This window comes from Octodon degus, unplaced genomic scaffold (genome assembly GCF_000260255.1).
Source record: "Octodon degus isolate 3935 unplaced genomic scaffold, OctDeg1.0 scaffold00007, whole genome shotgun sequence".
In the NCBI taxonomy this organism is placed as follows: domain Eukaryota; kingdom Metazoa; phylum Chordata; class Mammalia; order Rodentia; family Octodontidae; genus Octodon; species Octodon degus.
The window spans coordinates 29,909,600-29,934,953 of record NW_004524583.1 but is presented as its reverse complement, the minus strand read 5'-3'; the positions used below and the strand labels follow the sequence as shown (position 1 = coordinate 29,934,953).

Genomic DNA, 25,354 nt, shown 5'->3' with positions numbered 1-25,354 from the left:
TAAGAGGCTCCAGAAAGCTGTACACAACAATTCATACAATTTGTATTCTGTATATACCAACTGATTATTCTGCCATTCCCAGTAAGTCTATAGTCACTAGGGCTGAGAATTGGTCATTTTACTAGTAGAGATCCTAAAAAGCAGCTATTTTTGCCACACTGTTCATACATTTATTTAATGCTATTTAATAGGTACTATTCCTTATTCATGCTCTGGTTACACAACTGACAAAAGTCTACTTTCATGGAACTTGTATTCTAGTAGAAAAGACACATTAGTAACCTGTATTATTAATAAACAGACAAATTATATGGAGAATATATGTGCAAAAATGTTAGGAAGGGACATGTGCCACTGAAAAGCTAAGGGTCATGCCAGCTGGTGGCAGGCCACTGTACTCCCAGCTACTCAGGAGGCTGAGGCAAGAGGCTCACTTGAGCTTAGAAGACGGCAACACAGTGACATCTGGCAAAGAGAAAAGAAAAAGGGGGGAGAAAAGGAGAGATGAAGGACAGGTTAGCTGCAAGCTTGTGTGGACTACAGCCAGAGCTAAGACTCGCAAAGGCATGAAGAAGATGCAGTGAGCCAGACTGAGGCTCTCCTAATCATTCTTAGCTGGTGGTGACTACGCAAGCAGCGATGAGTGCCTGAGCGAAGACGCTGTGTCAGAGCAAATTATGGCCAGCCAAGAAGAGTAAACAAAGGAGGGCTGTGTGTAGCCCCCTTCATTTTTACTGATTATTTTACCAAGTGAAACTTCAAATCTTTAATTAGGCATGCTTAATGCATTCTGCCCTCAGTGTTGTTTTGAAAAAAATTCTTCTGCAACTCATTTTCCTCAAAATTCAAGAACAGATGTCCCAGTGTTCATGCCACACACAAAAAAGCACCAATGTCATCCAACTAAAAACTTCACAAGACCCTACTACCGCAGGACTCACATCTCCAGCAGGGACTCCAGCAGGCACTTAAGCTTCCTGCCAATGTGAAGACAACTCTGCTCCCCACCACTATGGCTGAGGAGAGAAAGACTAGGCTGGGAAACAAGGAGGCCTTCTCCCCAGTAGTTATCGCTGTGAGCGAATCACCAGGCTCCTTGAGCCTGGCTTTCTAAACTGTAAAGTCTTGGTACTGATGACATGATTTCTAAGTCCCCTCTAGAACTAACTCAATTTTAGAAAAAAATTTAGAAAAATAGCCATGTAAGTTAATAATGACATTACTCTTTATAACTCTGCTAACCCAGATCACAGATTCATACTGACTCTCCCAAAGTCAGTAATCAGTTTACTCCAACTCACTAAAAATCCTCAACTCAATCTGATCAAAATAAATTGACAAGAATGGAACCTGCATTGCAGTGGAGTCCACCAGGGACAAAAGACAGAGAATCTCTCCTGTCTTTGGCTTTATTATCAATACACTCTTGCTAACTTACCAGGATCCTTAAATAATGCAACCATTAAAATACTCTTTATTTACAAGTGTAAAAGCTCATTTCCTAAAAGTCACTTATAACCTGACATTATTCACTTCTATTAAATAATGTACAGTACCAAAATTACTATACTATTCTAAATAGCACCTATCAGATAATCTGTCGTTCACAGATTCCAGAATTATCTTCATCCCATTTTCACCTCAACTTCCTCCTGTGGAAAGCTCACCTTCCCAATATGAAACTAAGTATGGAATCAAATACTAACCAATTAGGGGTGAGAAGATTCTGTCTCCTGCCTTCCTACGATACAGGTAGCCCTGTGAACTAGGTGGCTCCAACCAGACACACTGCTTGGGACTCTTTCAGAACAAAGTGGCATAAGAAAGAAGAGGCACGCGGCCAAGTGCATGGGGTCCACCCTATAGGAAGAAAGGAGTGGGCGATTCTAGCTCGGATTATCCAAGTCAGGGCATCCCCACCATGACAGTGATCCATAGGTCATTTCTTTCTTTTTTCAAGAAAAATAAACAATAAAAGCAATCCTATAAAATTTCCAAACAAATATAGGATGTAACAATGGTGATTACATTGAGTACTGTTATCTTCATATTACAAGATACAAGCATGAAAAACTGATCAAACAATGTAGACATAAATCTTTCCTTTCAATGAGCTAATGGCAATTAGTAGTACAGCTATCTTGTGTGTGTGTGTGTGTGTGTGTGTATAAATATGTATCTCCTTTTCCTTTTCCCTTCCTTCTTTTCTCCTTGCCCCCTTTCCAGTTTCTCTTCAATTGTGAGCATTTTCTTCCCACTTCACAATATGTATCGTACATTTTGGGTCTTATTTAGACTTTCAGCTTTTTATACTAGGGAGACAATACGATGTTTACTCCAGACACTGATTTATTCCACTAATGAGTACAGGCTCAAGTGGCATCCATTTCCCTACAAATGTCTCCAGTTTATCCTTTCTATACCTAGTAGTACTCCATTGTATAAAAATATAACATCATTTTTATCCATTTCTTGGTTGAGGGGCATCTGGGTCATTTCTAAGATTTTGCAATGACAAATTGTGCTGCTATAAACATGAATGCACATATGTCACTGTGATATAATGCTTTTAATTCTTCTGGGAAAATACCCAGAAGGAGAGTAACTGGGTTGAAAGAAGTAAGAAATGCTAGTTTTTTGAGCAACCTCCAAACTGATTTCCGAAGTGCCTGCACCAGTGTACATTGCCACCAACAGTGAAGAAAGGCTCCTTTTACCCCACAGCGCCATCAGCATTTATTGGTTGATTTCTTGATGACAGCCATTCTTTCTGAGCTGAGACAGAATCGTAGTCTTGTATCTGCATTTCTTGAATGACCAATGATATTGAATGTTTTTGCATATACTTATTTGCCATTTGTGTTTCATCTGAGAAATACATATTTCATCTCAGATGCCCATTTTTGGGTTGGATCTGAATTTGGGAGGTCTGATTTTTCTCAACTCTTCGTATGTTCTAGACAGAAGTGCTTTGTCTCAGGGACCGTGAGCTAAAATTACTTCCCATTCTATGCGTTATCTTTTCACTCTATTGGTGATTTCTTCTGATGCACAAAAGCTTTTTAATAGGATGAGATCCCAGTTTGTGAACTGTTTGCAGTTTGGGTTTTGTTTATCAAGTTTCTGCCTACCCCTGTCTTTAGGATTTTTACTTAATTTTTCTTCCAGTAGGTTTAGTGTTTCTGTTTTAATATTTAGATTATGATCTATTTTGACTTCAGTTTAGTGCATGGTGACAGACATGGGTTTAGTTTTGGTCTTTGGCATGTAGAGAGCCAATTTTTCCAGCACCATTTATTCGAGTGAATATATATCTGGCCCCTTCGTCAAAGATAAGGTGGCTGAATGTCTGCAGTTGTGTCTGCATCTTCTAATCTGTTCCACTGGTCTTCTGGTCTGTTTTTTGTCTTGTTTTGGGTTTTTGCCAGTACCATGCTGATGTTCCCACCCCAGCTTTATGATACAATTTCAGGTCAGGGATCTAATGCCTCCTGCCTTGCTTCTGTTGCAAGTACTCCTTCTGCTACTCTAGTTCTCTTCTTGCTCCAAATGAATTTCAGCTCGGGTTGAAACTCATCCCAAATGATTTCTCTAGTTCTGTGAGGTATGCTCTGGTATTTTCATAGGGACTGCATTAAATTTGTGTAACAGTTTTGGAAGTATGGCTATTTTCACTGTATTGGTTCCTCCTACCAAAGAGCAAGGGTTACCTTTACATTTTCTGATATCCCCTTCAATACCTTTTTGAGAGTACTATAATTTTCAATATATACATCTTTTACTTTGTTAGACTGCTTCCTAAGTATCTCCTTTTTGCAGGGTGCTACTATGAGTAGTGCAATTTCTCTAATTTCACAATGAGTTTGTCTGTGTACAGAATGCTACTGATTTTTGAGTACTGACTTTGTATACATCCATGGAACTGAATTTATTAACTCTAGGAGTCTTCTGATGAAGTTTTGGAGGTCTTGTATGTAGAGTATCATATCATCTGTAAATAATGATAAGTCAACTTTTTCCTTTCCTATTCTTATTCCTTTTCTCTCTCTTGTCTAATTGCTCTGGTTAATGATTCAAGAACTATGTTGAAAAGGAGTGGTGATACTGGACATCCTTGTTTTGTTCCTGATTTCAGAGTGACCGCTTTCAGTTTTTGTCCATTCAGTATAGTTTTGTTATCAGATAAAGATAAAGACCATCTATTCCAATTTTCTATAGGGTTTTTATCCTGCATGGGTGTTGGACTTGATCAAAAGCTTTTTCTGCAGCTACTGAGATGATCTTTTTTTGGGGGGGTGGGCAGGCGGAACCGGGAATTGAACTCAGACCTTGTGCTTGCCAGAGAAGTGCTTATTCCACTGAGCCATCTCCCTGCCCCGAGATGATCATCTGATATGTGTCTTTGGCTCTGCTGATATGGTGTGTTATATTTAGTGGTTTGTGTATGTTGACCCATCCCTGAATTCCCAGTACAGGCCATTTCTACACTATGCTAATTCACAGAAACTCTGCCTGTGTCTTTCTTCAGCCATCCAACGATATGCTACACTATCACCCTAAGAAAATCACCACCTACCTAAGCTAACCAGAGCGGCTCCTCGTGTATGTAACTAAAACCTGACCAATATAGACAGCAAACATTCTTTTCACAATTTTCATATACCAAGAGCTAAAAATGAAAGAAAAAACACCACACTACTAAGTTTTTTGTCCCAGGTCAGAGCTCACATCCACACTCAACATTTAACTCTTCCTTATATGTACTTCTTCCTAAATTTCATCATCTTGCCATGCAAGAAGAAAATGGATTTGTTTAACGTATTTTCTATCTAAAAAGTGCCTGATGACAGTAACTTGGCAAGATATTTGAGAACAGGACACAATAACCAACACGTTCGCTAATGGTTCAAGTTTATGGAGAATCCTACAGAGTTAGGTAGCACTTTCAGAAATTTGCAAGCTGCAGGTAAGGTGATCTCACGCTATGTGAATGCCAAAACGAGCGGCGCTTCCTGCCGAGGCACAGCTTCACTCAAAAAACCGAACTTTTCACTGATTCTCCCCATCCCTCAAGGTTAGATAATCATATAAAAACCACTGACGCATCAGGTAACTAAAATACGGCTATTGTATTAATATTATCTATTTATTAATAACTATTACCTAACATCAAAAATGTACTGAAGGGCTAGCCAGATGGCTCAGCTGACTAAAGTGCCTGCTTAGGCAGAGTGCAGCGACCAGGGTTCGATTCCTGGCATGTTGTTCTGCCATCCCCAGCATGCCGTGCTGGCACCCCCAGTGTGCCACGCTGGCCCTGTCCCTGCAGTGTGCTGAGATGGCAACTGAGACTGGGCATGGTGGCACGCACCTGTAATCCCAGCATTTGGGAGGCTGAAAACAGAAGAATCACCATGAATCCGACCCATGTAGTAAGACCTTATAGACTTTATACTAAATTCATTTTAAAAAATATGAATAAAAATAAAAGCATACTGAAAATGGGCCACATGCTACGCCAACCCTGCCCCCAGGGGAGGCTGAGCAGACCACAAAAGTAAAATAAAATAAAAATAAAGATACTGAAAACACAGAGAAGTGATTCTGCATGTTCAAGCTCTTTTCTTTGTATAAAGAAACTGAGTTTCATAAAATCAGTTCCTAATGACAGAAAAAAAACCTAATCAGCTGTTAGTAATACTGTTCTTTGAAATGGCAACACAATCTTACGAAGGGCATTTGATGTCTGAGTAATCAAATTACTCTGCACTATCAAGCTTCATAAAATATTTTTCAGGTAATATTCAAAGCCAAAATGTTCTGAAAGATCACTTACATACTCTAAGGCCAATTAATAACACTGATACTCATTCCGAAGGCATCTTAATGCTCTGCCAAAGAGCAGTAGGTGTTTAATTCGAAAGGCAGCACAAGTATGCATCAGCAGTTACTCAACACAAGCCTACTAACGTTTGGGCCAGCCAAGCTCTGGACCATCCGGCAGAGACTCACGACCATGTCCTCCACTCCTGCTGCTCCATATTGTTTTTATCTAACACTCTATAGTGTGCTGAGTTTTACCACTGATGGTGGAAAAAGTGGACACAAGAAAGTGAACACATAAAACTCTATTTTCCCTAAGGAAAGGCAACTCAATTTGCGGAAGAATAACTCAGAGCTTGGCTCCTTCCAAATAAAACTTTAGAAACAACCACTTCATTGAGCATCAGCAAACAAGCTGCGGAATACTGAGCTGAATACTGAGCTTTATTATGATTACCCGTGTGCCCCAGGAGTCCTTTTAGAAGCATGTGCCCCACCCTCTTTTTAAGAAATAAAATGTGTCTAAGTTGGAACGTAGACACAGCCCACTTTGATTGTTCTGTTTCTCCTGTTCAGACAACAATCTCAATCAACCTCCTTACATGTATAAAAACGTGATGCTCATGAAAAGATGCTCAACATCATGAGTCACTAAGGAAATGTCAATCATTCACACCCATTAGGGCAGCTAAATAAAAAGGCAGACAGTAGCAAGTACTGGAAAGGATGCAGAGAAGCTGGAAGGCTTACAGATTGCTGGTGGGAATACGAAATTTGAAAGGCAGTCTGGCAGTTCCTCAGAAGAACAAATTATATATGTTCCCTTATTACTATATAAGGAAACAATCCCATAGCCAGAGAAAGGAAAACATGTAAACAAATACTTAGACATGAATAGCGGCATTATTAATAGCCAAAAAGTAGAAAAAACGCAAATGTCCATCAAATGCTGAATAAACAGTATTACCTCCACACGAAGGACCATTAGTTGACAGCAAAAAGAACTAACGCACCGTACTGCTACACACTACACCATGTATGAACAGCAAAAGTACCACCCAAAGTGAAAGAAGCCAGTCACAGAACACAAGAGGCCACACGTTAAATAAGTTCTTGTATTTGGAATGTCCAGAACAGGTGAATGTACAGACTCAGAAAACAGACGTGTGCTTGGTGAAGAAGACGGGTGACAGCGACGTATGGAATCTGAAATAGTGAAAATGTTCGACTGACTGTGCTGAGGACTGCACGCGTGAAGCCACCAAAAGCAACTGAACGTGCGCTTTCAATGGGCTACAAAACGTGGCTTCTTTTCTGAGAGTCCTAAGCAGTTAAACTGACTTCAGAAGTCTTTCTTTCCTATTTTGGTTAAGCAGTATTATCTGCAAGCACAATCCTTATTTCATGGAGTTTTACACACACCTGTACCAAATCCAACTCCTCTTTAGAGTTCCAGTACCCCTGAAGACATCATCTTCTCTCTGGACTTCGAAATGTCCCGCTCTGAAGATCTAGGCCACAAGCGTCCCTGCACAACTTCCATCATAGCTGAATTCCAAAGCACAGCACAGGCCTGACCCGCAGCCCACACTGGCCACAGCAGTGCAGTGAGTCTGCTGCGATGAGGACTCCTCAGGCAACACCTGGGGACAGCTGCAGATTAACAGCTCACGAGTCAAGGTGTGATGGTGACGCGTCCATCACGGGCCCAGGTCACTGCGGTGTGCAGCATAACAAAGAGGGCACGCAGACAGTCCCAGCAGCGACCTGCAAAACTCGGCAAGCAACGATGAGAAAAGCTCCGCAGGCGGCTCACGGCTGCCGAGGAACACCAAACACACGGGGGTGAAGCCCGGCCCCCGGAACTGGCGTCATACCGGCTCCACAGCTCTCCACCTTCAGAAGGCACATCACGTCTCTGTTCAGCCACCAGAGTTCAACAATACTCTCCAAAATTAAGCCGTGCTCCTAGGATTAAATAAAACTAAACACTAAATAAAGCAAATGACAGATTAAGCTAAAACCACCTTACCTTGATTAAACTGCCAAAAGCCTTATCTAATAAACCAAAGCAGAAAATCTTGAGGATTTATTTAACATGAAAGAAAAGTCTCAAACATCTGCTTTGGAGAATGACCTGAATATAAAATTTTAAGAAGGGGGCTGGTGAGATGGCTCAGTGGTCTAAAGCATCTACTTAGAACAAGCTTAGCAAAGCACAGGGACCGCGGTTCAATCCCCCAGCACCACATGCCAGCCAGTCCGCCCCCTGGTGGGCTGAGCTGGCCACACACACACACACACACACACACACACTAAATAAATAAATAAATAAATAATTTTTTAAAAAATAAATAAAATTTTAAGACTATAGTAGATTCAATAAACATGCAAAGCCCACAAGTCAATAGAAAAGTTAAGGCTGGGGAGATGGCTCAGTAGAATAAGTGCCTGCCTGGCAAGCGCTAGGGCCTGAGTTCAATCCCCAGTTCCACCAAAAAAAATAAATAAATAAAAAATAATAATAATAATAGATAAAAGTAAACTATGAGTCCAAGCTGCATAGTGAGACCCTGTACTTAAAAAAAAAAAAAAAAAAGAAAGAAAAGTTAAGGTCTTGCAAGTGTCCTAGTATTTTACCCAAGTTAATTCTTACAGTGGTTTCAATAGTTTCAGCAAATAAATGTGTTTCCCAGAAGCACACTTGAAGCAGCCAAGATTAAGATTACATTTGTTTTTGTATTTTCAATTAATTTTACTTCCATTAACCTTTCAGTAAAAATTCATAAATTCTGATATGTCCCAGGCTCTTAAAAGATACTACTTTCAAAACAAAGCAAATACTGAATTGATGACAGCATGATAATTTTTGGGCAAGAGGTAGAAGTCAATGACAGGATGACAGCTTCACATCAGAATCCACACTGCAAGATGAAAAAGAAAGGCTTTCCCTGAAGAAAATAAGTGTCTCCAGTTTCCCTCAATGCCTAAGTTGGGAAACAAAGGAGCTCTTACCAGAAAAAAAGTTGTCATTATTATAAACTCTGTGGCTGTGGTGAAGCCGGTCTTTACTCAGCTTCACCACAGCCACAAATAATGACACTTCACCTAGCTGATGGTGCAGCCCTGCAGCCCTCAGCATTCTCTAGCAGGTCTGAACCCATTTGCAGATCACTCCCAGCACCACCAATCAGTCCCCTTGGTCAGGGAACATCCATTAACAGCTATTCCGTCCCTGCCACAGCAACAGAGGAAGTTAAACACAGTTCCCAAGACTTTTTTCAAGGGCTGGGGAGATAGCTCAGTGGTCTAAGCACCTGCCTGGCAAGCACAAGCACCTGAGTTCCATTCCCTATGCCCACATGCTGCACTGGCCCTGCCCCAGGGTGTGCTGAGCTGGCCACCCAGACGTGGTGGTGCACACCTGCAATCCCAGAGCTGGGGAGGCTGAGACAGGAGGATCACTACAGGTCTGAACTACATAGTGAGATCCTGCACCAAATAAATAAAAAATATATATATTAAAAAAAAAAAAGACCTTTCTTCAAGGAATTTAAGATACTTGCTGATTTTCACCTCCTAAAAGTTCACCCCCTACCACCTAACTTCTCTTACTGAAGACAGCATCAGATGAATGAAACTATACCCAACTCCCCTGGAAACATGCCTACAGGTAAGCACCTGAAAGTCAGGTAAGGACCCTTTCCAAGGTTTCATTTCCTATCTGTTCAATGTCCACAACACCATATCAATGAAATTTCATGATGACCACATAAAATGGCATAAGAAAACACTCCAATATAGGAAGAATTTATTGTTGCAGTTTGGTAAACACTAAGGACTATGGACTTCACTCTCGGCCAAACCCTACAACAAATACAAGAGAGGAAGGACAAACAGATGGCTCATGTGACAGACTTGGGAAACCTAGAGCATCACTGAAATACTAAAACAGTCTGACTCTCTACCACCACACAAGAATGAGGAGCTGCACACCACGATGAAGATTACAGCAGCAAGACTGGCTCTTCAATGGAGAAACAGAGAGCTCGTATCATGAGCACAGGACAGGGCTTCAAATTACTAGTCTAACTAACAGGATGGTGGTCGCAACTGTCCTATTGTAAGAACAGTTTCTGGCATTATCAACAACACATCCCTCCACTCAGCCAGCCAGGACATGACTGCACCTACGCTCCTCCTGAGTCACGGCCACACTGCTGCCACACAGCTGCTGCAATGCCCAACTGAGCCTCGACTCAAGAATTAGCAGCTCCTTCTCAAGAAATAAAGGATAACTAGATGAAGTACACAGTAACTCAAAAACATGGCAAACAAGACATTCACAGACCTCCAGATTAAGTGTCGTCTGCTTTCATTTCCAAGCCTGGCTCAATCTGAACTGCCCAGGAGGCAAGCGAGAGTGCGCGTTTGAAATGCTCCCCCAGTGGTTCTGATGTTCCCCACGGAGACTGAGAGCACTAGATAACTTCTCACCGGAGTGTCCTGGACCGTGTGAACATCCTGCACAATGGCCCCATTCAGGAAGGACCCAGCCTTGCACACGAGCGCCTCTACCAGTGTGGAGCGCAGCCCCCTCACACATCTACCAGACAAGTCTTTTTGAAGTTCATTCAAATATTTGTATTTATACTTACTGTGCTATAATCCATAGGGGCTAGCACAATCGGTATTCCTCCCAATATGAGAAATTTTGGCAAGGGATAACATCTCCTCTGAGTCTTTTCTAGGTTAGACATGTTTGATGAACTATGAACTGTACATTAATTATTAAATGTTAGGTTCTTCAAGGGGCCAACACAGTAAACCAAATTTTAGAGAAGAGAAAAATCCGAATGAGTTGTAATCAGGAAGGCCTCCATGAGGGAAGCAAATCTGGAGTGATGAGAAAGAAAGAGGCAGGAGTAGAGTTGGGGGCTCTGGCATGGCACCGAGAGGGATAAGGCAGGTAAGATAGTGTTACAGGAAGGGGATGCGACAGAAGAGGCATCTGCTAAGCAACGTGACAAAGTTTCCACGGTTTATGAGTGAACAGAACTACCGCGTAAAGGCTCAGAGCAATCAGAATGATTGGTCAAGAGGGAACTCAGAAGCCCAGCGTGTGGAGGCAAAGACTCCGTCCCGAGAAGCCAAAGAAACCAAATTACCAGGAAGGCAAGGAGAGCCATTGAAACAGCAGGTGAGCGGCGAGTCCGGCATGGCAAAGTACTAGAGCGTTTGTCGGCAGCGAGGAGGAGCCCAAGTGCTCACAGGACAGTCGGCACGACGGCCCAGGGTCGGGCAGAAAGCGTCAAGGTAGCCAGGAGACTGCAACAACCACTTAAATAAAGGCGGTGGTGTAAGGGCAACAGGAAAAGTTGAAAATGGACATCAATTCAAGGGAAACAAAGGTCAGACCACAATGACTTCTACGAGGCATGTGAAAAGACACAAGGAAGAGGCCACACAATGCGCAGGTAAGGGAGGCCAGAAGGCAGGCACACGTCCCAAGGGGCTGTGGGGACTACAACCCGGGAGCTTCTGTCTATGAAGCTTTCCAAGCTCACTCCCTTCTCCACTGACTAAGTATTGCTGTTTTCTTTGATCCTACACAGTACACTGTTTCTTTGTCAGCAGACAGGAAATACCTGATTTGAAATTTGAAATCTCCAACATTCCTACCAAAGTTAAAGGGCTTGCAGGAAAAGAAAAAAACAAATAAAATTAAAAAAAAAAAAAATGTGAAAGAAGCCTGTCACAAAATGCCCCATACTGTTCCATCTTTCATGAAACACCCAGAACAGGCAAATCCGTAAGGACAGAAAGCACTTTCCTGGCACTTTAGGGCTTGACAGGAAAGGACGAGGAGCAGAGACCGGGACAGATGGGAAGGAAGTGCAAATGAATTGAGAGCTTCTCTGGGAAGTGACGAAAACAGTTCTAAAAGTGTTTACAGAGATGGCACCGTGCTAAAAACTATGGGTTTAATCTACTTTACATCAAAAATTACATGGAAGTGAATTGTAACTCAAGAAAGTTATTATTTAAAAAACATCAGGAGGCTGGGGAGATAGCTGGTGGTCTAAGCCCTTGCCTGGCAAGCACAAGGACTCAGATTTGAGCCCCGGTGCCACAGACTGCACTGGCCCCTGAAACCAGGCCTGGTGGCACACATCCCAGCGCTGGGGAGGGGAGGCTGAGACAGGAGGACCGCTACAAGTCTGAGCTATGTAGCAAGACCCTGTACCAAATAAATAAATAATTTTTAAATAACTAACTTTATGATTACTTTTAAATACTCTGACTTCAGACACTCAGCATCTTCCCAGTAGAAATGACTATAATATCTGCACTCAAACAGTAAGTCATCAGATGATTTGGATAAGAGTATTTTAGGAAAACTAAGCAGAGAAGGCAGACTTAAAAAGTGCTTTTTGTTTTGTTTTGTTTTTTGTGGAACCGGGGTCAAACCGAGGACCCTGCACTTGCCAGTGAGGCTAATAAGTATTTCTTAAAACTGATCTAAATCTTCTAAAATGTACTTCAACAAGGGCAGTGTTGGAGATTTCTTTCCAGAATTATGCCAAGTAACATTATACTGCGTATCTACAGTTGTTTCTTAGAAGCTGAAACATACAAAGTATGCAAATTCCATGAAGAGCAAAAGATTATGTAATCTTGCAATTATTAGATGGGTAAGCCCATTCTACAAATCTGAGGGTCTGACCAAAACCCTAACATAAACAGAGGTTCTTCTGGCTGACAGATATCAGAGAGCTATCCAAGTTAACCTCTGTCTGCACAAGAGCCACCGAGTCAGCTCTTGCTCCCTTGACACCTGTCTTGCTTTCTAAGGCCATTACTGCTGTCTGTATTCTGGACACTCAAGAGTAGAGACAGTATCCAAGCAACCCCCACGCCTGTAATCCCAGCACTAGGGAGGCTGAAAACAGCCGGATCCATCGAGTCCGAGCTGCGTAGTGAGACCGGCACAAAAAGTCCTTCAACAGCTCTATTTACTAAACATGAACAGAGGGCTTCAAACCTACCTCTACCTACTCTTTCTGAATCACTGAGCCATGCAAGGGGCACACAGTAACACACAATGGAATCTTGGTGACCAGTGACAATACTAGGAGGACAATAAAAAAGAAAAACTCCTTATAGATTAGAACTGCCACCAACCTTATGTCTGAAGAGACGGAGACAAAATGAACTGAAACTGCAGGAAAGTACAAATTATAAGCAAAAAACATTCCCAGGATACATTTTACTCTTACCGCTGAAGAAAGGAGAGCGTCAGAAAACTGAAAGACTCACGCTTTCAACACCTTTACACAACCTTACATTTCAAGTCAGTAGATTCAAATACACCTTATATATTACACCTGCCTATAAAAATTGTTATGAAGGCCACCAACCGAGGAACACAGGGTGGTTCCCCCAAGCTGGAGGCCGGCGCTCGCGCTTGGCCAGCCAGGACAGCGGCTGCGCTCAGTGTATAGGATGTCTCTGTCACAGTGAGTGACTCTTATACCCTGCTTGACAAATAAGGACTTCTGATATTGCAGGAAGAGAAAGATAAAGATAAACTTTCACCAAGCTTAGGAGAAGCGGCTGGCCTGTGCCAGTGAGGGCCAAATGAATCAATCTCTCTGCAGCCTAGTTTTAGGGAAGAGTTTATTGGTACCAGGGAGGTCTCCCTCCAAGACTGTCACCAGTTTTATATGGATTATAATTTGGGTCTCACTACACAATTCGAACTCATAGGGATCCTCCTATTTCAGCCTCCCCAGCGCTGGGATTACAGGTGTGCGCCACCACACCCGGCCCAGCTGTAACTTCTATCAGTAGCAGCAGCATCACTGTCACCCCAGTTCCCTGGACCCCAAGAATAGTTCTTGAGCACGTAAGAATGGGTCCAGCTGACCTTCTCCTGGAAGTGCCTAACTCCTTCTCTACTTGACAATTCTACCTACACTTTAAAAAAAATAAAACTGAGGAATGGATAAAAAAGATAAATTTGAGGCTTTTATAGATAAATGGGTGCAGCTAGAGACTACTATAGTGGTAAGTGAAATAAATCAGATCCACATGTGCAAAAAACTCATTTTCTCCCTAGTTGAGAACCTGAAAGAGTAATTAGAATCTAAAAGGGACCACAGATACTGCGAAAGGTAAACAATTTGCTCAATGGGAAGAAAAAAAGTAGGATGAGGAAAAAGACAAATGAAAGAAGGGAAAAAGATATATTTAAGTATATATGCAAACAGTTTGGATAACTGTACTGTCGACTTCCACTAGTCTCTTGAAAATAGCAATCTTTAAATTTTCTTTTTTTTTTTCCTTTTGAATTTCTGTAACTTTTTTGTTATTGTTCTGTTATGTTTTTTCTTTAAGCAAATCCTGCATGTTTTCACCTGGGAACGGAACAACTAATGGGAAGAGAACAGCACAACAGCAATTGCTGAATTCCTATTACTTTGTTCAGTGAAATTTTGTATCATTTCTAATGCTGTTTTTCTCTATCACTATTTGGTATTTTTTTAAAAATGAAAATAAAAAATATTATGTTATTTAAAAACCTAAGGTATAAACAGACATTGTGGATTAAAATCATGGAGTGTGTGCTCCCCGTAATAAACTGGACCACTGGGCTACACTGCGAGCTGACTCGAGTTACAGAAAGCCTAAACTAGGGAAGAATGTAAGAAAGTGCCATTTGCTGTTTTTTTACTACAACATCGTCCACCTAAATACAGCTACTCTGGTCGTCATGCTTACTAAGAGGCATAGCCTGTGCCACAGGCCCACACAGTGGCTCTCCACAAAATGAAGCCCCTGAGCACCTAGAGGGAGCCAAAACACCAGCTTCTCCGAGAAGCTGCCCAGGAATCCAGAATGGAATACAGACCTTCTAGGAAAGAAACCAGTCCTTGGAGGGCAAACACTAACTTCCCCAGTACACTTTAGCGACAGCTCTGACAGCCCAAGAGATCACAAAGTGCACACTAGGGTACATCAGTCTCCTCTCCAGAAACAACACCACCAACAGGCCACAGTGTTCGGAGGGTTCCCTTTTGCTTCACTTTGTCTTCTCTCACTGATCTCAAGAACTCTGAGGACAGACACTTACCCTGTTTCACAGACGGGAGAGCTGCCGCCTGTGTGTGAGACTGGCAGATCAGCCTGTGCGCCTGCCTTCTCCACTGGCGTCTGCACTCCGCACCCAGACCTGCTCCTCCAGTCGTCTCCATTCCAGTAAATGGCACCTCAATTACTCCACTACCGCAGCCACAAACCTGGGTGTCTCCCGTGATGTAACCTTCTCTCTTCACATCAGCTGTCCCGTCAGAGAAGGAATAAGCCCACAGATGGCCACAGCCCAGCCACTTCTCCTCCACTGCATCCCACCCGGATTACCTCAAGCCTCCAGCGTGCTCCCTGTCCCGGCTTTGCACCCCTCCTCCATCTATTCATGACAAAAGTCTGCCTTTTAAAACTGCATTACCAAATCCCTTCCTAAACCAAGCCCCCAGGAACTTCCCATCCAGCAGAGCTGTTGACTGACACAGCTCTAGGATGAGAAGAGTTACTGTCATTGAAAAGGGGCTGCATTTGCTACAAGAGAAAAAGTACTGAGCCAGGCAAGCCGCACTACACCAAAGCCGAGACAAGAATACATCTTCCACTGTGCTTGGTGACAACGAGACCAGACTCACAACTGCCAGCAGTCCACGTGAGAGGAAATCCTTACATTTCTCCTTGCATAAATGAACCTCTTAACACATAACCAATAATGTTAAGCTTCTAATAACAAATTTAAAAGAAAATGTTGCGTAAAGCCATGACACCTCAGCACGAGCGCTCTGGACGTGACGTCCCTGGCAGCCCGAGCACACGGCAGGTTAATCATCAAGGCGCTCTACTCGGACCTTCAGTCTGACTTTTCTGCACTCAGTAACATGATGTTACATCTCAAGACTACGAGACGCACAAATGACCGTGGAGCTAGGAGACCAAGCACCTAGAATAAGGGGAAAGGGGCTTTCTAAAGCTCACACACTGGTACTACTCCAATAATCTGACATAGGGATTAAGTTTCTAGAAAAATAACTATCAGCTGATAGGTGGGATAACAGCCTACTATCAAAATGACTTCAAGTAAGACTTTCAGAGTTGCATTTTAAATGCTGACTGTATTCTAATCGGACAGGTCAGAAAAACTATTCACCATTACCGAATTTACTCACTAATACGAAGAAAATGTTTTAAAACTTCTTCCTTCAATTCTTTTTTTATAGTTTATATACAGGTGTCCCCCCAAAGCCTCAGCTTCTGGAGTTTGTGACTCATCACTGTGGGTGTGGGTGCCTACCTGCCCTGGGGCAGGTAGTTGCAGTACACTGTGAGGAGCGGAGAGGCCAGCAAGCTGCCTGAGCAGCTGCCACTCCTTTTGTTCTTAGCTCTCTGCCACCACCATGAACCCATAAGCAGCCGCTCTGTGCCGTGTGCGGCTCTACCTTGGAGCCAGCAGAGTGTGGACTGAAACCGCCACTAACTGTGAGCTAAATAAACCTTTCCTTCCTTAAGTTTGGATGTTGGCTATTTGTCCCAGCAATGAGAGAAGAGTAACTGAGACATCTTTCAAGAACATTTCTACTATCCGTAAAAGCCTTAAATCTCACCAAGTCACAATAATATGCTCACAGAACTGTAACAGTAGGGAACTTTTTTTGTTTGTTTTGGAGGTTTTTGGGGTGGTGTTGTTGCTGTGCCAAGGACTGAACCTAGGGCTTCCAGCTTGCTGGGAAAGCATTCTGCAGTGGAGCCAAATCCCCAGCCCAGTAGTGAACTTATCTCAACCTCCAACTTCCTCTTTTACAAAGAAGTGATTATTTGGCATAGGACAGGTGAACAATGAAAACCTGTTAAATGGATACACAAATAACAAAGGGTTTAACACTTCCAAGACCTGACAATGACAAAATCCAGAATTACTCCACCTAGGTTTCTTTTTTTAAAAAAAAAAAAGAACTTTATTTGTGTGTGTGTGTGTGTGTGTGGCCAGCTCAGCCCACCAGGGGGCGGGGCTGGCTGGCATGTGGTGCTGGGGGATTGAACCATGGTCCCTGTGCTTTGCTAAACTTGTTCTAAGTAGGTGCTTTAGACCACTGAGCCATCTCACCAGCCCTCCACCTAGGTTTCTAGAGTCTCTTAAAGTGGATGCGAGAGTGGAGGAAATCAACATTTGAAAATTCTTCTCAGGAAAACCTTAACCAAAATTCATTAAAGACATTTTCCTTTAGTTGTCTTACTTAGGAAAAAAAAAATGTACTTGATAAAATGAATTTTGTCAAGACTTATCTCCTTGGAAACCATCAAGCAGAAATGTCTAGTGCTTCTTTCTTCCTCCATATAAAGAATATTTAATACAGGGCAATTTCATAATAAACTACAACTGTTTTTGCATCAAATATAAATAAGGTGGTAGCCTTTGACAAATAAACTCCAAACATGTGAAGAATCAAACATTCTAAAAATGAAAAACTATGTGATGTTTGCACCACCCCCACACCTCAACATCTGGAACAGCATCATTTAAAAATGCCACTTATACTTGCTGATCTCAAAACAGTACAAAGCTAAAACAATCAAAATAGTATGGCACTGATACAAACAAAAATAGACTGATGGATTAGAGCCCAGAAACAAAGTTACACATACACAGTCAAAATATCCTCACCAAGGATGTCAGAACACGTGCCACTCAATAACAATGGCTTAGGACCAGGGATATAGCTCAGCAGTATAAACGCCTGCCTGGCAAGTGCAAGTTCCTGAGTTCAATCCCTGGTACCAAAAAAAAAAAAAGGCTTTGGGAAAATGGAATGTCCATATACAAAAGAATAAAGTTGGACCCCTACTTGCACAGTCACAAAAATTAAAATGAATTAAAGGCTTACAAACATAAGACCTAAAACTGTAATACTCCTAGAAACAGCATAAGGAAAACCTTCATGAGATGACCTGGCAATGACTCCTTGGTTATGACACCAAAAACACTGGCTGCAGAAGAAGACAAGTGGGCACACATCCAGCTCAAAAACAAGCTTTCTGCATCAAAGACACATTCAACAAGGTAAAAGGCAACACATGAAATAGAAACATCTGCGAATTATGTGTCTGCTTTTAAAAAAGTATAATATTTAAAGTGTACAAAAAGGCGCTGGAAATATAGCTCAGCAGCCCAGCGCCTGCCTGGCAAGCTCAAGGTCCTGAGTTCAATCTCTAGTACTTTAAAAAAAAAAAAAAAAAAAAATCAAATTCTAAAACATACAAAGACTCTTAAATCTCAACAACCAAGAAAGTCAACTAACACAATTTTAAAATGCATAAAGGATTTAAACCGATATTTCTCAAAATATGGGACACAAGTGGCCAACAAGAATATTAAAGGATGCTTGGCATGCATAATTAATCAGAAAAACATAACACAAGGGACATGTCTCTTCATATACATTAGAGCATCATAGAACACACCTGTATTCCCGGCTACGACAAATACTGTTAAAATACTAAACTGTACTAGATACACTCCCAATAGTTTCCAATGCTGTAGAAAGGTAAGTATTGGTAAGGCTGCAGAGAAGCTAGGAACTTTGTGGGATTATAAACTGGTATAACCACCACAGAAAATGATTCAGTGATCCTGCTTCTGAGTCACTATCTACAAAAATTAAAAGCAGAATCAGGAAGAGATATTTTTACTCCCATGTTCATAACAACAAAACTCACAATAGCCAAGAGGTAGACACGACACACAACATCCATCCACAGATAAATGGATAAACAGAACGGATATATATGACATACAGATGCACCATTAAATGCTATTAAGCCTTAAAATGGAAGAAAATCCTGACATATGGTACAACGTAGATAATTCTTAAGAACATTATGCTCAGTGAAATAAGCTAATCCCTGAAGACAAATACTGTATGATTCCACTTATGCAAGGTACTAAACTAGTCAAATAAATGAAAACATGAAGCAGAACAGTGGTGCCTAGGGCCTGGGGGAGGAGGAAACAAGGAGCTTAATACGCTCAACATTTACGTGTATAAATATTTTGGTTTTAAACTGTGTAAGTTTTTAAAGAAAAAGGAGATCTATCTCACAATAGTGTGAATGTTCATCAACTTTACTTACTGAACTATATACTTAAAAAATGGCTTAAGCTAAAAAAAAAGGTTAAGATGACTAATTTTATCTTTTTATCATAATTTTTTAAAGTGCCAACATGTAATTATCAAACTCTATGTGTTCTAGCTCTATTCAAATATCTGACAAGCCTCACCCTCTTAGCCATCGGCAATAATTTCCAGATTTCCTCCAAGTTATCTTTTTCATTTAATGAAGCTCTCCTTTCCACCTGTTCAAAATAAAGATTTTACAGGCCCTAGTCAGCTACATCCTGGGTTAAGCCCACTAATTACTAACTTTTTGTCAAGCACACATGTACAAATTATACACAAGCCAGTGTACTTTGAACCGGGAGTAAGTTACAGTTAAAATCCAAAATATCCCCCCTAAAAAAGCTCCTTAGGTTGAAGGCGGGGTTGACAACAGTCCTTTGGCAAATGATTAATGAGGACTTTAACTTCATAAGCAGGTTTTCTCTGGGGTTCTCTCACCCTCTCTACCTCCTGGTTGTCACGTGGCAGCCTTCCTCTGCCATGCCCTGCTGCCACGTTCTGCCTTGCCACCAACCTAAAGCCACAGACTGAAAGCTCTGAAACCATAAGCTAATACAAACCTTTCTTCCTTTAGCCACTTTCTCAGGTACTGTCACAGTAACAAAATGCTGACCGACACTGTAAAGCACAACAGACGCACACTAAACTCCGGGTTCTATTTGTTTCGGAGACAGGTTATTGCTCCAGAGTCTATGCTGGCTCCAACTCTGACGCTCCTAATCAGCCTCCTCGTGCCAGGACCACAAGGGTACACCACCTCACCTAGCAATTCTGAGGTTCTTCAAGCTATGCTTCTGGTTATCTGGTTAGACCTACACTTGGAGGTCACTTGAAGGAAATCTGGAAATGACAGCTAAAAGGATCAGACTCCTCAGTTTTTACAGTAGAGGGAGAACACATAAATTGAGTTTGACAATTACATGTTGGCACTTTAAAAAATCATGATAAATTTGCTCTTAACCACTCCCCTGGCTATCCTGTGCCCTGCGCCAGAGTGTGATTCCCTACCCTCTCCCTCCCTAACACACACCCTACCCAAACTAAGAAAAAACCAGAAAACTATTTTTTTTTTTTTTTTTTTTGCAGAACCAGGGACTGAACTCAGGCCCTTGTGCTTGCCAGGCAAGCACTTATTCTACTGAGCCATCTCCCCGGCCCCCAGAAAACTATTTTAAAACACTACCTTGAAAACAGCCTCCAAAATAACCCCACCAAAATAGACCTGTGAATCCTAGAGCTCTCCAATTACTTATTTATAGAAATATTTTCTATGCAATCATAACTCAAATCCTATTACAAAGGATCCGCACTAAGATCCTAATGTTAAAAACAAGACAACAGTGAAAGCCTCAGAAAAGTACCACGTATTTCTCCAACTGAAAAGCGTCAGTAACCGCATCCAGCTTAAGCCAGGGGCTCCAACCTGGGATCCTCCTGCCTAGTTTCCCAGAGTGCCAGGGAATGTGGACCACTGCACCAGACTGACTCTTCTCAAACACATGGACTAAGACAGCTCAATTATCAGCTGCTTCTCCAGGAAATAAAAAGAAACTTGTAAGAATAAATGGTTAATTGATCCTGAGAACTACAGACTACAAAAGAAAATCTCTGAGGCACTGACAATGTATCCAACCAGAACTGCTATCTGCACAAACGTTTAGAATTTGAAGATAAATCAAAGATAAAATAGGGGCAAAGCTGGGGGCACGGAATGTTTGGCTAACATGCATTAAGCCCTGGGCTCAACCCTGAGCCCTGACACAGATGACAGTCACCTCACTGCGCACAGCCCTCTACTGCCTTATTCTCAACAGTTTTCCTCTGAGCAGATCAGAACTCATTAACGAAAAAGCAAGATGCTGAGTCATGAAAACAACCAGTGAGCCTGCCTGCTCTTAGGTTTGATAAAGGACTTCAAGGGAAAAGTAGAAAGAACAGAGTTAAACAAAATTTACTTTTGGGGCCAGCCAAATAGCTCAGCCGATTAAAGTGCCTGCAGCAGGGACAGGGACCAGGGGTTTGATCCCAGGGCCTGCCGTGCCAGCCCCAGCCCCAGCCCCACCGCCAGGGCACACTGTGACAGCAATTGGGCATGGTGACGCATGCCTGTAATCCCAGCTCTTGGGAGGTTGTAAACAGGTGGATCACTACGAGTCCAATCTAGTAGTGAGACCCTGAACACCCTGTAGACCCTTCCCTAAAATAAAAAATAAAATAAAATAAAATTTACTTTTGGTCTGAAAAACTCCTTTAACTTAGACTTTCTTGGATGGGGGGGGGTGTGCTGGATTGCCCTTGAGAGATCTGTGCTGTATAACTCAGCAACTCTCTCTCCCAGTTTGGGCTTTTCACAGCAAGTACCCATTCTCCTGCCTCTCCTGTACTGGAAAAGGAAATTCAAACACAAAGCTGCCCCCTTCCTACACTCTAAAGTTAGGGACACTATAATCCCAATTAGAAGGAGAACCTACAGACTTCTATTTACAAGGGTCCTAGTTAAAAAAAAAAAATTCCCTTCCATCCCTCATCTCATCTGTCTAGATCATTAGAAACTCTCATTCTCCTGGGGTTACTGTATTAATCCAGGCCAAACTGAAAAGAGAAATGGATGGGGACTCAAAAGTTGTGTGTATCCAGATGCTTTTTCTTACCCTCTTAATTGCAAACCAAAATGTTATTCTATCACTGAAATCATCTGTGTCCGGCAGATCCAGAGCTAAGAGACTCCTTCCCCTGTTGCCATAATTCACTCCACAGGTCTCAGAAGATCACCAAACGGATGAATGAACTATCATCTAAAAATTAACTTACCTATATTAGAGAAACAAAAAACAGGCAGTCAGACAGGGCTAGGCCCTGCTCTGGGCCAGACCTAAAGACCAGAGATCAAACAAACGCTTACCTCCCTAAAGATAAGCATCCGGGTTTGATCACCACCTTGAGGAAGCCAGAAAGAGCCACTAATCCAACCTCTACTGGCTGCCAGATGAATGCCTATCCTATATCCATGCCCGCATGCTACACAACTCACTTCCTCATTCGGTCCTGGACTTAATCAATCTTACATGAGCAATGGTGCTTGTAACCTGATTGGTCCACCACAGATTTGTCCCACCTCACTGTCCCACCTCATGCCCACCTCAGTGAGTCCCCATTTTCTCTACCTTAGACCCACCTCACCATATGGTTTTACTCTTTAAAAATCCCTGGAAGAGACAGATACCAGGGAAACAGGCTCAGTCCCCCTTCCATCCTCTCTTGGACAGGAGCTTTCTTTCCCCCAATAAATGTATTATGCTCTTAACCTCTGCTGTTCTGAAATTCATTCTTAGTTTTAGAGAACACCAACTCAGCCCAGGCATCTTTCAGGTTGGAAGTTTCATTCCTCTGTATCAATACCTGTATGGGTTCTGTTTTAGTTTTTAGTAAATGGGTACAGAAAACAAAAAGCAAAACTAGGATGGAGCCTATTTATTTCCTATACCAAAAAGTACGACAAAGAGAAGGTTGGAGTGTCTACCTCAAGCGATTCGTGCAAGACACAAACTTCTCTGAGCCCAGTAATAATACAGAAATTAATAGCACCATATGAGTCAGTAGCATTTTCAAAAGGAAGCTCTCAGGACACGTTCAGGTCTAGTGCACAGCTGTTCCACACCTTAGTGACCCACCCCCACCCTTGGTGACCCTTCCAAGTTAGCTGAGGGACAAATAAACGCTGCCATTGCTCCAGAAAAAAGAAGGGCATAACTTACTTTTGCAAATGGGAACAAGCTTAGGGAGAGAAAAAAATGCAAACTAAAATATACCTACCAAAGTGTATGCTTCTGAGTTAGTAAATATTTCTTTTAAAAAAAGTAGTGTCTACTAGGTAGAAATTCATTCTCTTCTATATTTTTGGAACCTGAGAAACTCCAAAGCTTAGCTACCAAAACAATCCTCAACTTACAACTTTTAGGGTTGCTAGAAGGTATTCTTTAAGAGTATTGTTTAAAAGTCAAGGTGAGCCAATCAGAAGGAGGAAGAGGACAGTTAAGGGGATACGGGAGGACCAGGTGGAAAAGCAAAGTATATTATAAACAGGTACAAAGTTGTCAAAATGATACCTATTCGTTATTCTGTAGCCCCTATGCACTAAAACTTATTTTCAAAAATTAGGGTGAATATATTAAAATTACATACATAACTCGAACCAAAAGTGAATGCAAAAGTCAGTGAGGTCCCTTGGATTACTCCCAAGGGTTCAAGCCAACCCTGCCATAGAGTCTTATAGTGAAATCACAACTATCACTGCCTGACACCTCAAATCTAAAAGGTTCACTGCACTGAAGTCCTGATTTCAAACTCCAGGAACTGCAGAGAAACTAACAGCAACACCTACTGTCTTCAGCCACTTGCTAAACTTGTTCTCTCAATCTGCTAGAGAAATCTAACAATGACAATCAATTTCAAGAGTCCTTTATTTAGTAACATCAGTAAATAATCAGCGACATAAAAGCTCTCACCCCCAAAATTTTACCTCGCCACTAACCACTTATGCACAAGCCGTGACCCCACATCATTTAAATGTAATGTTAACTGACAATGCCTTGGTATAAACAACTTATTCCATGAGGAAAAGGCTTTAATAAGAGTATCACAGTAGTGACCATCAACTGCTGTACTGGAGCCTTTTAACGGAGATCAGGGCTATCACCATGGTCCTGTAGTACCCCAACAGCTTTTTTTCCAACTTGGTAAAGTAGCCTGATTGTAGCTTTCGAACAATGAAATTGGGAAAGATGTAAGTCATTAAATCGATATTACACAGAAAAGTAAGATTAAACTGGGGACAACTTGGTAGGACTTAATTCTGTACGTTCCCAAAAGACGTAAACGATCCTTGCCCTGAGAGATATTCCACAGGAGAAAACAGAAAGTGGACACTGAACTCCCACAGAGTACCAGCGTAGAAACAGCGGCTTTAAGCCTGAGTCAGAGTTTCAACATGAAAGACTTGCTGTGCAGAGGAAACGCCAACCCCGGTTCATCCAGATAGACCTGGAGCCTGATGAAAGAGGACACCTTCCCTCTGAAATTTGCATCGCACCGCTGGCTTCGGTTTAGAAACATAATCTTTCAGCAGGTACTAGGAAATTTCAGTGAACGCGGCCATCCTAAACCACCCACGCCACTTTCCTAGAAAATGAGCTATTTCCCATGTTTCTGTTTTCCAAACGGTGAACCTCCGTGAAATTTCAATCTACCCACTTGTCCACCGAAAAATGCAGTGGAGCAATTTAAGAACCTTGCAAATTACCTTAAAGGTCAGGAGCTAAATTGAAAATAGGGCAAAAGAGGAAAACTTCTTTACGCAGCACCCTTATTCCTCTCCACCCTTCTCTCGGTTTAACTTCCTCCAAAGAAAGGAAGCTTCAGCATCCCCGGATTTCACTCCCCTAAGTCCCCCAAAAGAAATTAACACCCTAGGGCCCCAGTCTGAGCCTCCGCCTCGCCTAGGAAGGAACTACTGGGCCTGGCCCTTCCCGCAGAACCTGCAGAGCGCCCACCCTGGGGACTTCAGGGCAAGGGTCGCTCAGGGGAGCTCGGAGGAGCAAGGCAGGCGCAACCTCGCGGCGTGGGCGCGGGCGTCCCGGCCTCTCGCAGCGGCGCCGCGGGTGGCAGCTGTGCGGAGCTGGTTCCCGAGATGCAAGCGCGCGCCGGGCTCGGCGGAGCCCCGGGGACTCGCCCTGCCGGGCGGGCTGCACCATCAGCCCGCCACCAAATAGGAAATCAAACTTTCCGCGGCCTGCCGGTGTGCCGATCAGGGGGCCTGGACCAGAGCCCAGCCAAACCCGGGGCGGGGGCTGTCAACCGTCCCACACCCCAACTCCCGGGACGCGGGGCCACTTACCGCGCCGTCCGGCCTCCCGGTGCAGCCGAGCGTCCCCGGCGCGTCCGTGGCGCGCTCTCCCTGGGGAGAAAGAGAAACCGTGCAGACGGTCGGCGCGCGCGCCCTCGCCGCCGCCTCTGCGGAGAGCAGCGGGCGCCGAGCTGCGGAAGGGGCCCGCGGGAGGCGGGGGCGGAACCGGCCCAACTCCAGAGCCCGGCTGCAAGGGGGCCCCGGAATGCGGGCTGCGAGCCGCCGGCGGGGGCTCCGCTCGGCCGAGTCGGGGGCGGAGGCGCGCGGTCCCCGGGCATCAACTACCGTGTGGGCGCCCGGGCCCCAGCTCGCGCCGCCCCCGGGGCGCAGCGCAGCTCAGCCCACTCGCACGCTCCCCAGAGAAAGAGCC

At 43.0% G+C, this 25,354-nt stretch overlaps 1 protein-coding gene and 1 pseudogene across 4 annotated transcripts in view; one reads left to right on the top strand and one right to left on the bottom strand.

Annotated features, from left to right (window-relative positions):
* Positions 1 to 25,354, bottom strand: part of Sipa1l1 (signal induced proliferation associated 1 like 1) — a 367,745-nt gene that overhangs the window by 342,072 nt on the left and 319 nt on the right. For 3 of the 4 annotated variants that reach the window (XM_023703287.1, XM_023703294.1, XM_023703298.1), the window contains exon 1: positions 24,976 to 25,346. The gene's annotated coding sequence lies outside the window, so the exon portion shown is untranslated. Of the gene's footprint in view, positions 1 to 24,975; positions 25,347 to 25,354 lie in introns of those variants that run through there. The other variant, XM_023703289.1, reaches the window with a different exon arrangement.
* LOC101573251 overlaps positions 23,849 to 25,354 on the top strand; it is a 73,560-nt pseudogene continuing 72,054 nt past the window's right edge.